The following is an 18,082-nucleotide window of genomic DNA, read 5'->3' on the forward strand; positions in this document are numbered from 1 at the left end:
TAGGGTAACCTATTTCAAAGAATTCCATTTTTTCCCTTCAGTATTCTTGCCACTATTTGCATTTCAGTTACACCCATTCTAACATGTTATATTCCTAGATCATGGGGATTTAGTGAATAATATTTTCCCAGTTAAACTTCTGGACAGCTATGTGTATTGCACCCGAACAAAAGGTATTGTGCAAATATAGAGGGAAATATTCCTCCAGGTACGTATACCATCTCTCATTATGGTATATCCCATTTGTTATGAACCGTGAAGCTTTTCTGCTTCTGTGTTGCTTTGTGATGGATCAGAAAGTCATGCCTCAGCATCTCAGTGACTCCTGTCTTAATGTTAGGGAGAAAAAGTAGTTTTAAAAATGAGTTTAATAGCTGCACAAAACCAAGGAAGGTCACAAGTTACTCTGCAACACTTGAAATTCCATTGAAATCACACAAGAGGTGTCACAGAATTCAGTGGAGCCAAAAAAACAATGTGAAACTCCAGTACAGGTATAATTGGTGTCGCATGAATTAATTCTGTTTTAAGAAAAAGGTGTCTGTGACCCTGTATGCCCTCACTGCCATTAGCATCTTGAGGCTTTTTCACAAGGAAGACAGGCAAGTATCCTACCTGAGACTGGGCAGGTATCTCTCTAGATTTCATACTGATCTCTAAGGTTACACATTTATTGCCATTAAAACCAGAAACAAAGAGATTCAGATCTAAGCTCTCATCATCATCGGAGATGAAATTTTTCTGTATTTTGTTTAAAAATTAGATTCCTTCCTTTTATTTTTTTGTTTTATACCCCAACCACTAGTTACTGAGAATCACTGCACTTATAATTAAAGCAAAATTGTTACACCACAACACAAAAAAATGTTCTTTTCTCAAAAACATTTGAAATATTTTTGCATAAATGTCATTTTTGACATTTTAAAGTGATTCTATTATATGCTGTTTCAAAGAGTAGTAGCACAAAATAACGATTCCATCAAAACCTGAAATCAGAGGAGGGGTGTATGATTTGGTGGGTCTTCACATTCTTTGAAATATTAAAGGAAACATCAACAACTGAGCAAGAGTTTTCCGAAGCAGTCAACAGAAGCTGCCATGAAATCCTACTTCAAGCTTTCTCAAGTTCTTAGATTCTATAACAGAGGCTGTGTTCTCAGAGTTGCTGTAGCATCAGTGCTTACACTTGTGACCCAGGCAAGAACTTGTGCATGTCCGAGCAGTATGTTTTTTGTATGCAAATATGAATTGACAGGCATCAGTGCAAACAGCTCACCTCCAGCAAGCAGAGTAAAGACCTTACAAATATGCCCTAAATGACTTCAGTTTGTCTCTCTACCATCATTTTGCCAGGCAGAAGACTCTAATGGAAGCCATTCAGGAATAGCTACATGACATAGATCACTCTTATCAAATTTGTTTCAGTATTTAACAACTTATAGTATTTTGATGATCAGAGCCCAGCAATATGCTGACAGAAATTGCCACTGACTACAGAGAACCCAACCTAATGATGAGCAAGTCAAAGTTCAGATAGTTCATCATCTCACTTGCAACAGTTTGTTTCCAAGATGACAAAGGTATTTGGTAAGGCACCTGGATTGCTAAGGATATGTTAAACGTGGATTGTTCTTTCCATGATGCAAGTCCTTTATTCAATAACAGTTGCACACCTCCAGTTCTGAAGTCACATACCCAAGCTTTCTTCTACTTACAGCAAATAAAAATAAGCTGGTGTTTTACCACTGCCTGTGATATATGTAGACAAGAGGGATATTAGAAACAAACAACTATCTGAATGACTGTACCTTTTCTTTAAGAATCAATAAAAGAACAGAACAGAACAGAAATAGAACCCAAATGTTTGCCACATTCAGTGACTGAGTCTTGGAATTCTCCAAATATCATAAAATCCCCTTACATACACTCGTTACGAATGTTGTTCTCAGACCCAAAGACCCATCCCTTGACTCACATACCTAAAAGCTAAGCATTTATTCAGATCTGCTTTTCTAAATTCCCTGTGTAATTAATAGAGTGTTACTAGCATTTTCAGACAGAGATTTAATTCCTCCTAACACAGCATCCACAACAGCCAAAAATCACCTTCGAGAGATGCTTCATTCTTTTTTCTATACAGACAACCCAGACAGATAACTTATACTACCCACTTGGTTTTTACATTACTTTCTTCTGTTGCGCTGATATATTCATACAAAACTCATCGAAAATCTTTAAGTCAGAACATTTTCACTATCCCGTGGGAAATCTGTTTTGCAACATTTTCTAGACCTCCTGACACGTGTTTCATTCACTGTCCACACTTTATATGATAATTGTTGCGAACTTCAGCAGTTTATAAAATATGGTAACAATGATTACTCGATACTCTGCGTATTATTTTACTTGGAAGCTTATCCTGATAGACAAAACCTTATCGAATTATAATTAAAAAAGAGACAAGAGTTAGTACGACTGCTTAGTCACTGAAATGAATTACCATGTGGTGGATTTTGTTTCTCTTGGAAATTTATGCCTTCGCTTGAAATGTTACGACTGTAGAAATTATGTTGTGGCTACATTCATATCAGCTGGCCAAACAGAAGAGAAATTTGTGAAATTTCCTTGTCTGTGTTATCCAAAGGACTAGATAAGACATCTCAGTGTCTTTCTCTAATTTCGTATGTGATGACTCTACAAATAATTTATGGATGAAGAAAGCACACTGCTGTTTCTAGTACAAAAGCTATGGGAGAACTTTAACAAGTAGGATCAATCTGGCATAATATCTGTTACTAGGCAACAGATATAACCACAGTCAGAAACTACAAGAATAACTTCAGATAGTAAAATTTTATAAAAATTGAACAGTTCAAAAACCCCGCTGAATTTAAAGACAGATAAAGGTGATAACCTCAGACTATGTGGGGGAGGTGAATTCACACATTTCTTTTGATCACAGTCCTCCTATACTTCATTCACTTTACCCCTTCCCAGATTCAAGTGTCCCTGAACTCTACTTAGGGTCTAAATATGTAGGTGTATTTTCTAGGAGTTTTCTAAGGTGCTACATGGAAAGCTTAACTGAATGCCAAAAGCTGGGCAAGGCTTAACAAGCACAGAGCCATGACTGGCAGTAGGAGCTGTCTTTTCTGTTTGAAAGTGCCACAGAAACATTTCTGATAAGGGAAGGAAAGAGCCCAAACTAATAAGTTCATTTTTTTCACTTGAGTGTTGCCTTAGGACCTTCCAGAGCATGTCCTAGCTACTCTTGGTTTCTTGCTCCAGGAATCAAGAACCAATGGAAGTGAGAACACTGATGTCTGCCTTTTTACTACCAAAACATGAAAAAGTCAGTTCATCAAATCAGGCAAAGTTAAAATGTGTCCAAATATTTAATATTTAAATGTGTTCTTCCAACAAGATTGCAATGTTTTTTGCTCATAGCAGGACTAACTCCCTTCCATTTTTTTCATTCATGCCTTGTTTCCCACTGTTGCCTGTTCTACCTCTGTAGCCATTACTTGCATCTTTCACATTTTTCATGGCAACACTAGCTTGACTTTCATTAACAGCGGTAAGTCAAACTCTCACAACAGCATGTAAAGTAAATAAAAAAAAAAAAGGCAAAAAACTTTTAGATTAATAGACCAAAGATTTTGGAAGTTCATCTGGAAATTCAAAAGTGTGGCACCAAAAAAAACTAGGACAAAGGCAGATAGGAATTTCTGAATGAAAACTCTGCTTGAATAGCTATAGAGGATAGAAAACCGGACAGATTAAAAATGAACTGGGAAGGAGGTAGGGATTGCCTGAAGAATCTAGAAGAGAAGAGATCTTGTTGGAGGACATTGGGTGAGACAGTTAGAAGTTGCGAGTTTGAAAGGAAAGTATCCTGTCTGGATTGTATCAGAGCTCAAGTATATTTATGCACAAAACAGTGAGGGATTTTGGTCTGTATGTGCAGGCAGCAGCAGATCCAGTAAATCTGATGTTCCAGGAACCACTTGAATCCAAGTAAATGGGCTCTGTACCAATTTTTCATACCCATGTAGTGACTCCAATTTTTTTCCAAGTCTTTAAAAAAAGCTCGTTTTTTAGAATATTTCGCAATGCTTGTGGATTGATTATAGGAGATAGCTGGAGTTCAAGTCCCAGATTATGACATCTTTTTGTAGGCTCCACATGTGAACTCTCTAAACTGTCATTAAGCAATGGAGATTTAGGTTTTAAGTTCTTTGCTCTAACAAGAGCACATAGAACAAATGGAGACAAGACTGTGAAGGGTATCTGCAAGGGCCTGGCAGATATGAGGACAGACATTTGAAAGACCTTTGTTCCTTGAATGCCACAGCTGAGGACATCCAGCTTTAAGGCATTTCAGATGACATTAGACACCTTTGTGTCTGCAGCCAAAGCAGGATTTTTACTGCAAGGTGATATACTGGGTGCTTAAACACTCAGCTAACTTCTAGACACCTCCATCTAGACACTCAACTCCAGGTTACTTATTCTACAGGCAAAATCCCTTGCTGAGCATTGTATCACTCATTTTGTCCTATGGCAAGGAAAATATATCCCAAGACTCTGAGTATAATAAACCAGTTTCGATACCGTCGATTTTTCTATCTCCCACCATGGCTAAAAGCTTTAATGATCTCCTGAAAGGAAAAATCAAAATTTTGGTAAGCAGTAGCCCTTTTGTAGGGTGGTGGACACCTGTGAGACTGGCAGAGAAGATTGAATGATTATTCTTCTTCCAACAGGGACTTGTGCTGCTGTATAAGTATGCTCACAGCGCAGCGATACAGAATCATTTGTGCTGCTAAACTGAGACCTCATCTCAAGTGTCATTATATTACTTGTCAGGAGAAGTCTCTTGGCACCTGAGCTGGGCCATCAGTCATTTTGACTGCCACGCTTTTATGCATGATCAGCGGTCCAGGTGAAGTCTGAAGAAAATAGTTTTTCAACGTTTCCACTCAACTGGTATAGAAAGATAGCCTTAGGCTAAAGAGTGAGACCTTGACCCTGAAGGATACACTATAAAGGCATCGATCACCATTTCCAGTCCTTCTTTTCCCACATGCACTAAAATCAGTAGGATCAACTCCTGTGCCTGAGGTCTCTATATCTGCATTATAGTTTTCAAAGTCATGTTTGTTACGCTGCTGGCTGTCTTCAGAGATGATATGTTGCATCTCAGACATCTCCGGGAATGCTTTTGAGTTCTCTGTCATAAGCCCATCTGCCTTTTTGGACGGGAACTGAGAAAGCCGGTTATTTTTTCCTGCAATTCTTATATTTGCCATCTGAGCCTAGATCTATCTTATTCTGGCCATGAAAGTTATCATGATACTCAGAACTGACAATGGTGTAAAGACTCCTTAGACCTTTGTTATTACGATCTTTGAAACTACTCGTCATCTTTAGACCTTCTTTTAGGTTGTTTAGTCTTGAAGACAGCATGTTCTTGTATTTGGATGAGTGTTCAGGTGCTAGCACCTGTTATTGAATATGTAATTGCTGCTGCTTTAGTATTTTAAAACATGAAAACTCTGGAAAGATACTTCCAAATTGTGACATCAGACTAGCCACAGAAATGGGGCAAAAATTCATCTAAAATACTAATGAATATTTTAACATGACCAGAACCCTGCTGACACATAGTTTATATCTCTCATGACAGAGCAAGGTGAGAGTATAACTTCTATTGTTTATTGTTTTAAAGACCTTAGGTCTTGCTTTATGACTCTACTAATGCCTTTGGTGTTTGTTCTGTTTGTCTTCCTAACCTTTTAATTACATTTCTTTTTGTTTGCTTGCTTGTTTGCTTTCTGTGATTAAAATAACATGTTTCTTCCTTACATGGAAAATAACTGTTGAAAAAGCGGAAGAAAATGCTGGCTGCAAAACCCTGTCTCCAACTGTTGTGCAGTCTGTGCAGCCCTCCTACTAATCCTCAAATGAAGGGAGATAACATTTTGGAAAAGAGAAAGCATTGTACCTGATGGTTGGCTTCTTTACCTAGGACCGAAGAAAACATTTTTGCAAGTGAAGTGACAAAAAAGAATCCTTTTTAAAAAATATTATTATTACCCTGTGATAAACATTGCCTTTGTTCAACTTGGAACCCACAGGGTTTAATCCAAACACTCACTGTCAACATAACAACTAAGCATACAATGTGGCAGCAGTGGTTTTCTTTTTTCTTATTTTTTTTAATTTAGAGAAATGGCTGTACATGTGTGAGTCTGTACATGTGTGAAAGATTTCCCCTTTGTCTTACAGCCTTGTTTTTTCCAGCAGTTTAAACAGCTTATAGGAACTGTGCTATTTTTAGTTAGGTATTTTGAAACATTTAACAGTCTTGAGGAATAACTCTTAGGGAAGCTGAAGAGGAGAGAATATTATATTTTCATTTGTATTATTGTCATAGGTGGGGCTGATCACAGTGTTCATGATTACAACTGCCTAAGACTTCCATGTATATAGGCCCAGATTTCATAGCTTACAGCTTTGTAAGACTAACCACCGCGGGTTGAAAGAGTCCTGTCCAGATCTCTGCCTCATGATGGTTTCTTTGTTTTTAAATGAATTTAAAAAAAATATAAAAATTAACCCGTCTCTGAGAACAACAGTAAATAAAAATCAGTTGCTTTGCTCATGTTAAAAATATTGAAGTCTTTCACATTTATTCTCTTACCCCTTTGCTGCAAAAAGTGGTATTGAAACCGGAGGGCATGAAATGGCAGGAAGACTAATATTTCTATCAGATGTGGATTTTTGTCTTTCTTCTGAATAATGCCCCAGTTTAAGATAAATATCTCTGAAATATCACCATCTGCACATAGACAGAAGAAAGCATTCAGCAATCTACTTGTACGCCTTAAATGCTACAGCAAGGGATCCAAGGACCCTAAATTCAGGAGGACAGTTTAATGAATGCTCACTCAAACTGATTTAGCATCCAAGGCACTCCAGGCACTAAAGGAGGTGGCAGCTCTTCTCCATCTTCTGTCTCAAGATTTTCTACTGTTTGTGTCCTAGCCTATGGGTTAGACCTCAGCAAGAGGCCAACCTCAATATGCAGGATCAAATGCACATCCAAGCAGCAGGCTTCAAGGACAGCAACAGACGAGTGCGTGACCCAGCTCTGATGAGCAGCCACATGCAAATCAAGTGTCTGAAGAGAGTGGCCAGGAGTGAACTTCAGTCATGGTGATTATGCTCCTCAGCTAAGACACAGTTACGGGGCTGCAGTTCCTGCTGTCTTCATTATTTCACCATCATTTGCAAAATTCATAAGTAATCCTTCAGAAAATGGTGCTCCCATCTCCTCAGTGCAGGGAACACTTCCATTCTCTGAATGTCATTCTCCAAGAAGCACCAATGGAAGCCCTAGGAAAGAGACTAGAGCTCATGATAGATACAGGATGAGGTCATGCTTGCCCTTGATTTAGGGCAGAAGCCTGGACTCCCCAGAAAGAGCAGATAGTTAATGACATTGTTTTAGAGCAAAAAAGCCCCTCAGGTTCTGTGAATCATCTTCTGGATGGGCCTGTAATGCCTCTTTAATTAATGAGAAGTCCCTATCAGTTGATTGCCCAAAGTTAGACAACATGAACATCTTTCAGAGCTTCAGCTTCGCTCCACCTTCTAGCCATGGCCCTGGGGTGGCTTAGCCCCATGCTAAACACAGTTGAGAAGCCGATGACTCTCCATGCCCAGTGCAAGGTGTTTGACTGCACTTTTCCAATGCGGTATGCTGTGGACAATCCTCTTTTGTCTTCTTAGATCTTAAGTCCTTTGAGCAGCATATTGTCAACATCCTTTTCCAATGCAGGTGTGTTGCTTTTTCACTATCTTTCTCAGTTCCTGACCTGACCGGTGTTAGCTTACGAGAGCTGAAAACTATCTCCTTTTGTATGTCTTCTCAAGTAAGAATGTATTTGTCTTGGAAGCAGACAATGTTTTTCTCTCAGATTTGGGCAGAGGTCCATCCTCTGCTATCTAAGATCGCAGAAGCTCACATGCTGCAACTCAGGAGTATTTTACTGCAGACAGGTGTCAGAGTTTTGGTATAGTTCGCTGCCAGAAAAAAATATTTGCACATAAGTTTGGACATCTCTGAAATATTTTATTTTTCATGGTTAATCTTATTGTTTCTCTAGCTGAAAGTTTACAGAAAGATTGTTATATATGTTATTGGAAACAAAGATTCAGCCTTCCTACTTCTTAGGGTTCTGTTAAGAAGCCCTGTTTATTCTATTATTATAAAAATATATGTGTATGACAAGTAGTTTTTTAATATTATTCAATATGAAATTCAAAAGAACACAGTGCCAAAAAGAAAAGGAGGAAAAATAAATCAGCAGAATCTTAAATTTTTTTTCAGGTTCTCATTTAATAAAAAAATAGCATGGTCTTGTGGTTAATTTGTGATATTGGATAAAATATTTTTTAAAAATTTACAGTTTTCTAATACAAAAAATTCATATTAATTTCAGCACTTTTCACACTCATAAACATCAGGGTTTAAGCACAGGGCTTTTTCCTGGTCTCTCTGGTCAGCAGAGACAGAGGCTCCTCCAGGTGAGCCAGAGTTAGATTAGGTATCTGTTGTCATTTGATCTCTGAGGGATCTTCTTTTTTCTGCACAGGCCAGGCAGTTTAGCCATCTGCCTTGGGCTGCAAAGATAGCTGGGATGAATATTCCCAGCTGCCACTCCACAGGAGGACTAGATTATTGTATAGGAAAGATTGAAATATCATGAAGTGCTGAGAGGATGAAAAAGGATGGAATACAAACTTCAAACCCATGCACACAGGATAGGATTCAAGTACCCAAACTGGAGCCATTTAAAATTATCATGTTCAATGTAAGCTGAATGTCTACATGCAGCTTACAGTCAGTGTAGACAGATGGCATCTCCAAAGGAGGAGTCATCTCCTCCACTAGAGACATTTACATTAGAATGAGATAAATCGTCTTGGTTTCATCAGCTCCAGAAAAGGTCCAGGCTTGAATAGTGACCCCACACTGCCCATGTCTCTAATGTGCTGGAAAGGCTTTGGTACAGGTTTGATCCTCGCTTTCTCTCCTGCTTTCATGCGCTACCCACACATAGTTTGGAGCCAACAGGCCATAGGAACGAGGTGGGCAGATACAGGAGGAAGCTGTGGGGATGCAAACTGCACCATCAAAGCTCCCCATAGGAATGCAAAAAGGGCATTGGTTCTTTTCACATGCTTGCATAGAACAGCTGTTGTGAATACAGCAATAAAAGAACAACAAAATCTAAATTTATATGAGACCCAGGACTAATCATTAACCCACTTTGCAGATTCTTATCTGTTTCCCTATATAAATTGTGGCTTCATGGCAACAAGAGGAAGAAATAAATTATACTGAAACTACTTACTAATTGTCAATAATCAATCAAACTGACAAACTATTGTTCCAGGCTCCACTGGACAAATGTTTAATCCCTACTGGCCTCATTTCTCCTGCTTAAACTGGAAATAGAAGACTTTCTTTCTATAGCATATTTTGTTTCTATTTTCTATGAATGACCAGTTCTTCAGGGAACGGGCATATGGCACCTGGCATGACAGGGACCTGGTAGTCAATTCATTTTTCTAACTAGGGCTGCAGTATACATAAAGAAGAAATACCAATGATGGTTTTTGTAGAGGTGATATCACCTGTGAAGCTGGATTAAGTATTTTCCAGATGTTGCAGATTTATTCCATTGGATTTGTTAAGCTTTGTACCTGGAATGTAAATAATAAGAATTTGATTTATGATTTTGCAGAATGTAGAGAAGTCTTCACCAATATACATGTATAAGAAGACCCCTGGCAGGAAAGTTGTGGCTTAAATACATTGGTTGCGTAATTGCCCAAACCCCCAGAAAGCTGTGCTATCTGGTTACTCCTCTTCTAGTATATTATGGTTACTTCTGTCCTAGTAAACTAAGAAGGACGAGAGCCCATTTTCTGGTTCTTAGGCCAAGCACCGCGCAGAAGCCCTCGTCTTTTGAACTCTTTCAACAATCAGAACAACAATGCCTAATACTAACTGCCTGTTGGGAATGACCCCTGCAGTGCTGCCACTTTTGAACCACAGCCAGGAATTGTTTTGCGGAGTGCTGTTGGAGGTTGCTGGCCCAGGAGGGCTGTTGCTCATGCTGGGACACCTTAAAAGTTTACTAATATACCAATAAAGTTACAGTTCCTTGCAATATTCCTTACCTCTGTTTAATTCACTAGTATAGACATAACACCATGAGAAGGCATTTCCTGCAACAGAGTAAGCAAAACTGTGTTACTTGATACACATGGAAAGTATTACAGATCCCAGGTGTTTTGAGCCTTTAATATGTAATTTGGATAGCTCTTGGTTTTTTTACCAAAAAAATCAAGCTATAATTAATGGCAAATGTTTTATAGGCATATGCTGGTTTACATACACAAGTATTAAGCCATAACAACTGAGGACTTTGATGAAAAACAGAATTCTCAAAGGCACCAGATAGATGCTAGATTTTATGCCAAGCAAAGGCAAAATTGCAAAGTTTACACTTCACAAACACTGAGAGAACATAAAGTGCACAAACTTAGAGGCAGAAATTGACAGTAAAGAGTAAAATGGAGGATTCCTGTACTGCTTGCCGTATTTCAAAGAGGCTCAGATTTCTCTTTAAAAATACAAACTCTACTTCAGCCCTAAGTGAGTGAATGCAGTCTGCTCTAGATCAAAATGGATGATTGTGATGATATTTTCTTGCCTTAACTTCAACAAATCCTTTAAATAAATGCAGATTTGCATGTAGAGCTTTTGCAGCTCTTTGTTTCTCTCTGTATATATAACGGTTTGTTATAGATCTGATGGTTGAATGACTGTTCCATACAAAGAATTTCCCATGGTGATCTTTCAAATCATAGAATTTAAATATACTACACTATGGCACTTCTTAACACTTCCTGAAAGAGATTTAACAAGTCATCTTGTGAAGATGTTCAGCCTGGAGAAGAGCAGGCTCCAGGCAGACCTTGCAGGAGCCTTCCAGTACCTGAAAGGGGCCTGCAAAGGGAGCACCTTTGGTGACTACTTATCTTTACATGTGTAATTTTCACATGCCTAAATGACAACAAATAAATCCCTCCTACAATGAACTAGAAAGCTCAGAAACAGGTCAAGTTTGAAGAGTGCGCTTTATAGCTGCTGAACTGAGACAATGAAGAGAGGAAGGAAAGAAGAGATCTGCTCTCCACTGCCTCTAAATAAAACCCTTCTTCCCTTTCGCCTGGCTTTACACCTTACTTTTAATGTTCCTATTTTCCAGAGTATCTCAAACCTTTTTATAGCTTCTGTTCTCATTCAAATCAATGCGGCGGGGCGGCCCGCCCGCCGGCGTCCCGGCCGGCGGTGAAATACCACTACTCTTATCGTTTTTTCACTTACCCGGTGAGGCGGGGGGGCGAGCCCCGCGGGGGGCTCTCGCTTCTGGCGCTAAGCGGCCGGCGCGCGCCGGCCGCGACCCGCTCCGGGGACAGCGGCAGGTGGGGAGTTTGACTGGGGAGGTACACCTGTCAAAGCGTAACGCAGGTGTCCTAAGGCGAGCTCAGGGAGGACGGAAACCTCCCGCGGAGCAGAAGGGCAAAAGCTCGCTTGATCTTGATTTTCAGTACGAATACAGACCGTGAAAGCGGGGCCTCACGATCGTTCTGGCTTTTTGGGTTTTAAGCAGGAGGTGTCAGAAAAGTTACCACAGGGATGCAGAAACACAAATGCCTGAATTTCCAAGATATGTATCTTTTTCTGAAGAATCTAAGCTCAGAACAGTTGACTTAGCTCAAAATATTTCTCTGCTTTTGCCTTATTTCATGTACTTCATACCTGCACAATTTTAATGCAAGCTCCTCTAGATAAGAACATCTCTTCTACAGGCTTCTTTGATGACCATACACTATCCAGGAAGATGATAGAATCTTGCACAGGATCACAGTTGGTGGAAGGTTATGAAGGGAAAAGGAGATACTAAATCCACCTTTCCAGGTGTCTTGGAGGTAAACACAAGGGATTATTTTTCCTTCCTACCAAAGAGTAAATGATCAGAAAAGTCTATAACTGTTGAAGATGTGAAAGTAGCAGACAATTATATTATCCAGTGCTGTTTTTTCTGTTGATCTAATTTACATAAGACTGTAACCCTGGGAGAGATGGGAAAGGAAGTAAGAAGAGAGTCAGGAGCAAGCCAGGAGCTTGCACAATGAGTTACAAATCCTTGGCCTGAGATAACTTGCAACTGGATGTTGACCCAGCATTATCAAGACAGACAAGCGGTGTCATTCTTCCTAATTTTTTCTTGGAGGTTAAAGGGATTATTCAAATCGAAATGCTCAGAGGTATATTACAGAGGGAAAAAAAAAAGATCTTCCGTGGCAAACCCAAATATCCTGCATTTCATACAGAAGTGTTTATTGTCAGGTTTGAGAATCACTCTACCCCGGAAGCATACATCCAAGAGATGTTAATGGAATAAAAGCACCACACGTGTCAATGCCAAAATATTTCATTGTACATAAATTAGCAAGTGGGAGAGAACAGAGGCAGGCATGATATCTTTGCTTTGTCTCCAGTGTAAATGTGAAATGATGTCCCCCAAAGAGAGAACATAATAGTCTCAATTAAGATCTAATAAAGCCTTTTTACAAATTTTAAAGAAAAAAATCTTTTGCCACTTGCCTGCAGAAGACTCACGGACCATGAAGAGTTGATGCTGTCATTAAAATGTGCTGAGAGGCATCTGCTTTCTCTAGGTGCCATTTTTATTGTGTTTTACATGTTATTAAGCATACAGAGGGCTGTGTATTTTAAATGATTAAGAAGTGATATTTAGAATTTAACACATTTATTTTTAAAACAGAAGTGAGATCTTTACACGTCAACGTGTCAGCAGCCCTACTACCTCGATCCATCACAGGAGAGTATTCTTACCCTATAATAGCTTCTAATTAAATTTCTTGTTAGTGCGAAACTCTTCAAACCCATGCTTGTGTTTAACCATGTCAGACCTGTCAAAATACATGAAGGTTTGATGGGATTAAATCCAAAGCAGCATTGTGCAGAAGGATGTGTCACAGCTAGAAATTTATTTCTCCCTTGTAATATGGACAGAAAAGAAGATTTCTTTTTATGGTGACACCCTGCATACAAAGCTCACTCAAAATACTGCCATGTCCAACAATGTTCATAAGGTTTGTGATTATTTTGACAGAGTAGTCATTTCCTTAATATAAATATTGCTATAGACTCCTGCTATTCCTTTGTGTTTAGTTTATGAAGCCATAGAAATTGCTCTGAAAATAAAATGAAATAAAAAATTATGTTAACAGAAAGAAATTGGAGACTGAGAATTCCAGAAGACACAAGCAAATGGCATCTCTAAATCTGAAGAGTAGAGATGGAAAAGACTCATTGAGTCACCTGTTTCATCTCTCTGCAAAGTGTAGATGTACTAATGCAAAGGTGGAGGAATGGGGTTGTTTATCTCAAAGGTTGCAAAAGTAGGACAAAGTAAATATACTTTATAAAAAGCAGGTTAATCGAGTAGCATATCTTCTAGATCAGGAAATCTCAGAGAAGTCTACAGCTGGCTTTGAGATGGGGTCATTTAAGGAATTCAGATTGAGATATTTAAATAGAAGTGTCTGCATGTGGGATTTTGCAGGTAAGCCTGGTCAGTAATCTTCCATGAAGATCTAAATGGTGCCATCAATGAGATCTGAAGAAACATTCAGTTCAATCTACAACAATGATCGACACTTGGTAAGTCATTAATTCTCTCCATTGACTGTAGGGCCTTGATCTTGATTGACAAATAGTGACCACTCGGGTACTTAACTCAAACGCAGAGACTGAGCTGAATCACATCTTTAAACATAAGTTGCTGAATCTGGATCCGGGTGACCTTGCTTTGCCTTTGCTTTCAAACTCATCCTGTTTTGCCTTATCCGCTTGCACTAAAAGCTCTTGAGGGGAGATTTGCCTTTGCTGTGTTTCTTTCAGGCCTTGTTTAGGGCCAAGCTCACCAGCTCTGGCTGGGCTGTTCAGGTACTACCAGACGGTAAAAAATTGCTTTGTCTAGTTTTTCAGAAAAATAAATACCTGGTGATATTTTTCTCAAAAAAAAAAAAAAAAAAAATCCATGAGATGCGCGATTTCCTTGAAATTGATCTTAAATGAGGAAAAAGAAAATTTCTTGTAAAGGTGAGTCACACTGTGATGGGGAGTAACTTCTACCTGTAAGAAATTTACAAGCTTGTGGAATTACTTGCAAGAACTCCTCAGCTGATTTTTTGACAACGGATGCTTTTATTAGTACAACTGACATGTAACGCTCCTTCATCTCTTCTTCACACAGAGAACATCAGGACAGGGACTGAATGTAGGTCAAGAATGACTTTGCAATTCAGATGCATTAAGTAGCTGCTTACAGCATGCCTGAAGTCAGGCATTCCGTTATTCGATGTTCTACAGCAAGCTTTCGTTGCCATTAATAGCCTGTATTTATCTTGAAGTTAATGTGAAGGGCAGACACCTGAATGATTGTTCTGAACCGTTTATAGGAGAAGCTCCAAAATATATCCTGATCAACGTCCAAATTAGAAACCTGGGAACAGTTATCCTTTTTCATCCATATGCAGTCACCTTGGAGCCAGTGTGTGTTTTCCCTATACTGGGGCTGTGTCCCTGTATTATTTATTTAGCTGTACTGCAGAAACACCTTGAAAATCCTGACTGAAGTCACTGGTGCGGAGTGCTGTATAACCATAAATGAAGAGACAGATCTTGTCACAAAGAATGAGTTTTCTAAAACTTAGATGTTCTGAGAAAAAGTATATGAAGATGAAGGATCACAATGCAATTCATTCTTTTCCTAAAAGCGACCAAACAGGTGAAAAGCAAAAGCAAGGACAGAACTCAGATACCTCCTTCCCTGAGACACTTCTAGACTTGTATATAATATAGTATTTATCAGTTTGCCTTGCTATGGACCATATCACTTGAGATTTTTATAGCTTCAGTTTATAATTAATAAAATAAATAATGTTATTTTTTTCTTTTCTTCTGTAACATCAGAAGATAGAGTCCTCACACCAAAATGAAAAACAAGACCTGAATCAGGGAAATTTCCTGAAGGCAAATAACATCAGATAGACAATTTTTTAGCAAATATTTTGATTAATAATATTAATAAATAATATCAGAAATAAAGAATTAATAGCATTTAATTTATTGACTTCATTCTCCCTTTAATTCAGGGGCATAATTGATAATTTTATAAAACAAGAACAAATCTGAAGAATATATTATTCATCTTTTTTATGTAATTACGTGGATAGCTGATATATACTGAGATAACTGTTTATCAATATAGTTATATGCAGATAATGTATATTACAAAACTAAATGCAAGAAAATATATAAAGAGAGAAAAGAGATGAAAAGAAAACTCAGACTTAGGGTTTTCTCTTTTTTTCTTTTAAAGGTCAGGTTTTTTATGGCTTTTATTTTAGAAGAAAGTGTCAAAGCATCTTTTTTTAATTCCATTTAACTTTTTTCCCCTTTTTTTTTGCAAAAGAGAGGGAAGACAAACATTCTCAATCCTGGATTTACAGTTATAATTTTAACCTGAAATATGTAGTAACAGGCTTTATTTGGGTTTGGCTAGTGGCATTTTTCATAAGCCCACTAGATGTTTTCAATCAGATAATGCCATTGCTATGATAACAAGGACTCAAAGAGGCATGAAATGACCTTTGGGGATTTAAAAGTAACATCAGTGCTGCTGTTACCCAGTTTCACTATTTTACTATCAAACCAGGCAATTCTCAACTGTAAACAATGCTACAAAACCCAAACATGCAGAAAGCATATTAGAAGCAGAAATAAAACTGACAGTTCTCATCCTCTGTATTTCTTTAAATGGTCTGAATTTGCCCTTGTATTTTCAATGCTGTATACAAACATATAATTAAGGTAGGATATTTAGCTGATCACTACAATAGCACAGATGTCAGGACATAAAAACTCAGGGTTTTCAGTTATGTCCCAGAAGCCTTTAAACCAATTTGCTATTTATTGGTGAGTGGGAAAAATCCATACTTACTTCATTGGATCAGTGACTTACAATGGGGAAGAACTGATTTGAAGCAAAAAACCTATAAAATCAATCAAGCAGGATAAAGAGCAAGCCTCTGGCTAAACTTACTCCTATTATATCTAGTCCATTAAAAATGGGATAACAAAGATATAATAAGGATAGAAGAAATATGATCATCAGGGTAAAGAAAACATTGACTCTTCTTAAACGTTCTCTCCCTGGTTGGAAAGCAGACAGTTTAGAGATATTATAATTACTAAAGTTAAGTAATGCATAGTGTAATGACAACAATTGTTTAAACTGTAAAAAATTGATGTATATTATATTTGCCTTTTCAAGTAGAGATGGTAAATCAGAAAGGCAGACTTTATTGCTGAATAAAACAACAAAACAAGCAGAAATGTAATCAAGCAGGCGTGTCAAGAGCACTTTGGTCTTATTCCTTCTAGGCCACCCTCACATTCCTGAAGAAAGGAACAGCAAAAATGTTATGCACATGACACAGGAAATTTTTATACAGCACTGTAACTGCATGGATGAACAGAGTCCACATCACACTTGCTATTCACGTCAGATCGATATTTAGGGAAAAAAAGTTTATGTCATCATGTTAGGCAACCAAGACCGTGTTAGTCAGAGGAGGTTGGATATGAAATTAGTCACTAAGACACCACGAATTTTTCAGAAGGCTGAATTTAACAAGACTAAAGCTATGTGATAATCTAATCTTTCTTTTTCTTAGTATGTCCTAAAAGAAACTCACATAAGGCTACTTAAAGACAATACAGCTTTTTAAAAATTTTTCTTCTTTTTTGTTTTTTTAAAGGTAATTTAGCTGAAAAAACTAAGTTTACTCTGGAAATGGACTAAATATTTTGTATAAGATTAAGGTTTTTCTCATGTCCAGTAATATAGAAATACAGAGAATTAAATACAAAGTAAGAAATATGAATGTGGTTATAGAACATAGTTAGAATAAAGAATTTAAATATCAATAGAAAATAATATAGCACAATCATGCATATTTAGAAAAGAACTTTGGTAGTTTGGAAGTTTTCAGTGACCTTTGTTTTATGACATCTTCCCCTGGATTAAATATCACAGCACTCGGAAATTATCACCAGATTTATTTACTTTTTGCTTCCTTTCTGAGTGATGAGGGTGACCTTAAATGTTGTGCTCAAGTCCATATCCATGTGCCACACATGCTGGTAGTCAGCTACACCAGGCTTACACACAGAGAATCATCCAGTGCCTGCAGAATCCAAAGGCCACAGCTGGATGCTGACTGCAGACAGCCAGCGGGTTTACTAGAGGTACCTTGTGAGATAGGTGCAGTATGCTTGAAAAGCTTCTCCAAAAGCTTCTCTGTCAGACCAGTATGGACACACATGCCAGGCTGACATCTGTGATGTAGACTTCCCGCTCTGAGCTGGTCTGAGCCTCTCTGTATAGTCCATATAGATCTAGTCATTGAGTTTCAGAATGTGATTACCCTTACCCTGAAGCAGATGTCTAAAGTAGATAGTGAAGCATGGCCCAGAATTAACTCTTTCCTTTCCATCAATCTACTAGGAAAGTATGACAGTTATCCCCTTGCAGACAATTGCTGTCTACAGTCACTGTAAGTAAACATCCCTTACAGAATCACAGAATAGTAGAGGTTGGAAGGGACCTCTGTGGGTCATCTAGTCCAACCCCCCTGCCGAAGCAGGACTTCACCCTACAAGTATCCTTGATGACTAAATTAAAGCTGTTTGTGATGCACTGTGCTTCTTGCAAACTGGCAATTGGCCATGACATATTAAGACATCTATTCCTTAAAAGAAAAGACCATCAGATAAAATGATTGACATTTTCAAGCTTACTGATATTTGAGAAAGCTGAACCTAATCCAGCAAACAGTT

The sequence above is a fragment of the Opisthocomus hoazin genome, chromosome 4 (genome assembly GCF_030867145.1).
Source record: "Opisthocomus hoazin isolate bOpiHoa1 chromosome 4, bOpiHoa1.hap1, whole genome shotgun sequence".
Classification (NCBI taxonomy): Eukaryota; Metazoa; Chordata; class Aves; order Opisthocomiformes; family Opisthocomidae; genus Opisthocomus; species Opisthocomus hoazin.